This window comes from Peromyscus eremicus, unplaced genomic scaffold (genome assembly GCF_949786415.1).
Source record: "Peromyscus eremicus unplaced genomic scaffold, PerEre_H2_v1 PerEre#2#chrX_unloc_4, whole genome shotgun sequence".
Lineage (NCBI taxonomy): Eukaryota > Metazoa > Chordata > Mammalia > Rodentia > Cricetidae > Peromyscus > Peromyscus eremicus.
In genome coordinates, this window is record NW_026734291.1 from 1,785,299 (window position 1) to 1,789,797 (window position 4,499).

Here is a 4,499-nt window from a genome sequence, read left to right on the forward strand (position 1 = left end):
AGAACTAATATTGAAAATATGCATGCTGAATACAAGAAATCAAATATAAAACAAAAATTCTCATCTGATCAAGATCTAATATCCAAAACATTCATATTGAACACAAGATACCTGATAAATAAAGCAAATATTCTCATCTGTTAAAGATCTAATATCTAAAATATACATATTGTACACTGGAAATCAGATAAATAAAATGAAAATTCTCATCTGATAAATGTCTCATATCAAAAATCTGCATTTTGAACACAAGATACTAGATAAATAAGCAAAAATTCTCACCTGATAAATGTCTAATATCAAAAATATACATATTAAACACATGAAATCAGATAAATAAAAAAATTCCTATCTGATAAAACTCTAATATCTAAAATATACATATTGAATACTATTTTTAGAAAAAAAGAAAAATTATCAGCAGTAGGCCCCTCAACTGAAGAATGGATAAAGAAAATGTGGCACATATATACAATGGTAAATATAAATGGTAAATAATATATACCACAGTAAATAATATATACAGCAGTAAAAAACAATGATATCATGAAATTTGAAGGCAAATGGATGGAACTAGAAAATATCATCTTGAGTGAAGTAACCCAGACTCAGAAGGACAAACATAGTATGTACTCACTCATAAGAAGATACCAGATGTGAGGGAATGATGGCCAGACTGCAACTCACAACTTCAGAGAGGCTAGCTAACAGGAAAAGACCCTAGGAGAGACACATGGATGATCCTGTGAAGGAGAAGTGGATGAGATCTACATGAGTGGACTGGGTGTGTGGGGGGGTGGCAGAGGGTAAGGAGTGGGGAATGAGAACACAGGGAAATGGGAGGGTCAAGCTGGAACAGGGACAGAGTGGGAGGGCAGGGAGGAAGATACCATGATACATGAGGACATCATGGGAATAGGAAAAGGCAGGGTGCTGGGGAGGCTTTCAGGAATCCATAAGTTTGACCCCACCTTGGTCTGCTGGCAGTGGTCCAGAGGGTGCTTGGACCAGTATACTCTGGTGACCAGTCTAGTGAATAACCTAGCTGTCATCATAGAGCCTTTGTCCAGTGACTGATAGAGGCAGATACACAGATTCACGGCCAGGCACCAGGCTGAGCTCCGGGAATCCAATTGATGAGAGAGAGGAGAGATACTGCAGGCAAGGGATGTTGAGATCATGATGGGAGGACGTGCAGAGGTGACCGGCCACACTAGTGGAAGCCCATGAACTGTGGACTGTGTGGACTGGTGGCTGTGGAGGCCAATGGGACTGGACTAGGCCCTCTGGATATGGAAGACAGTTGTTTGGCTCAAAGTGTTTGGGGAACACCCAGGGAGGGAGATCAGAATCCATTCCTGCTGCATGGGCAGGGCTTTAGGTATTCAGTGCCTGTAGTGTGGTGTCTTGCACAGCCTTGGTACAGTGAGAAAGGGTTTGGACCTGTCTAGGCTCAGTGTGCAGGGCTCTGCTGACTCCCCATGGGAGACCTTGTTCTGAGGGATGTGCGGATATGGAGTGGCTTAGGCTGGAGGTTTGGGAGACAGGAGGAGGGAGGAGATGGGACTGTGTGTGGTATATAAAGTGAGTAGAAAATTTCTTAATAAAGAAAAGAAATATACATATGGAACACAAGAAATTAGATAAAACAACCATTCTCACTGGTAAAGTTCTACTATCAAAAATATACTTATAGAACACAAAAAATCAGAAAAATAAAACAAAATCTCTCTTCTTACGACAGTCTAATATCCAAAATATACATATTGAACATAATTAGTTAAATAAAACGAAATTCTCATGTGATAAAGGTCTAATACCTAAACTATACAAATTGAACACAAGACCTCATATATATATATATATATATATATATAAAATTTTCATCTGATATAATTCTTATATGCAAAATATACATGTTGAACACAAGAAATCAGAAAAATCAAACAAAAATTTATATCTGATAAAGGTCTAAAATCCTAAATAAACACATTGAACCAAAGAAATCAGATAAATAAATCAAAAATTCTCACCTGATTAGGGTCTGATTTCCAAAATATTCATGCCAAATATAATTAGATAAATAAAAATTATCATCTGATAATTTTCTAATATTCAAAATATACATATAGAACAGAAAAAAATCAGAAAAAGAAAAAATTTTTCATGTGATAAAGCTCAAATATCAAAAATATAATTAAAGAACACAAGAAATAAAATAAAACAAAAATTCTCTTTTGATAATGGTCTCATATCCAAAATATACATACAAAACACAAGAAATCAGGTAAAGAAAACATAAACTCTCATCTGATAAAGTACTAATTTCCAAAGTATTCATAATCAAATCCAAGAAACTAAGGAAATAAAACAAAAATTCTCTTCTGATAAAGATCTAATATCAAAAATATACATACTCAACACAAGAAATCACATAAAAATACAAAAATTCTCATCTGATGAAGGTCTAAAACCAAAAATATACATATTGAACACAAGAAATTAAATAAAACAAAAATTCTCATCTGCTAAATTTCTAATATCCAAAACATATATGTTGAAATCAAATAATTAGAAACAACAAAATTCTCACCTGTAGGTCTAATATACAAAATATACTTATTGAAAACAAGAAATTAGATAAAACAAAAATTCTCACCAGTAGAGTTTTAATATCCAAATTATACATATTGAACACAAGAAATTAGATAAATAAAATAAAATTGTCACCTGATAAAGGTCTAATATACAAAATATACATATTGAAAAAAAGAAAACAGAAAAACAAAGCAATAATTATCATCTGATAAAGGTCGAGTACCCAAAATATACATATTGAACATACTTGGATAAATAAAGCAAAAAATCCTCATTGGATAAAAGTCTAATATCACAAACATACTTATTGAACACAAGAAATTAAATAAAACAAAAAATTCTCATCTGATCAAAGTCTAATATCCAAAATTACATATTGAACACAAGAAATCAAATGAATAAAGCAAAAATTATCATAGGATAAAGGTCTAATATCCAAATTACACATATTGAACACAAGAAGTCAGATAAACAAAAATTCTCATCTGAAAAGGACTAATATCCAAAATATACATGTTGAATCCAAGAAATCAGGAAAATAAAACAAAAATTTTCATCTTATAAAACTTTAATATCCAAAATATACATATTGAACACAAGATATTAAATAAAAGAAAAATTCTCATCTCATAAAGGTCTAATATCCAAAATACATATTGAATACCAGAAATCAGAAAAATAAAACAAAAATTATCATCAGATAAAGGTCTAATATCTAAAATATACATATTGAACACTAGAAATCAGGTAAATAAAATAAATATTGTCATCAGATAAAGGTCTAATATCCAAAATATACATATGGATCTCAAGAAATCAAATAAATAAAACAAAAAATCTCATCTGATAAAGGTTTAATACCATAATATACAGAGTAAAGACAAGAAATCAGACAAATAAAACAAAAATTCTCATCTGATAAAAGTCTAATATCCAAAATATTTTCATTTAACACAATAAATTAAATAAAACAAAAATTCTCATCTTTTAAAGGCCTAATATCAAAAATATACACATTGAACACTGGAAATCAGATAAATAAAACAAAAATTCTCATATGATAAAAGTCTAATATCAAAAATATACACATTGATCCTAAGAAGTCAGATAAATAAAAAATAATAATTTGATAATGTTCTAATATCCAAAGTATACATATTGAACATGATAACATAAATGAAACAAAAAATTATCACATGATAAATTTCTAGTATCCAAAATATACATACAGAACACAAGAAATTAATTAAAACAAAATTTCTCACTGATAAAGGTCTAATATCCAAAATATACATATTGAACACAATAAATTATATAAATAAAATGAAAATTCTCATTTGATAAAGGTCTACTATCCATAATATACATTTTGAACACAGATATTAAATGAAACAAAAATTCTCATATGATAAAGGTCTACTATCCCAAATATACACATCAAACATAATTAGATAAATAAAAAAATTCTCACCTAATAAAGGTCTAATACCAGAAATATACATATTGTACAGAAGACGTCAGATAAGTAAAACAAAAATTTGCATCTGATAAAGTTCTAATATCCAAAATATACATAATGAACACAAGAAATCAGATAAATAAAACAAAACGTCTCAACTGATAAAGGACTAAGCCAAAGTATAAATACTGAACACTAGAAATCAGATAAATAAAACAGAAATCCTCATCTGATAAATGTAACATAATTAAATAAATTAAACAAAAATCCTAATCTGATAAACTTCTAATGTTGGAAATTACATATTGAACTCAAGAAATTAAATAAAACAAAAATTTTAATCTGATAAAAATCTAGTATCCTATATATATAGGATACTAGATCTTTATCAGATTAAAATATATATATATATATATAAAACACAAGGAATCATATACACAAT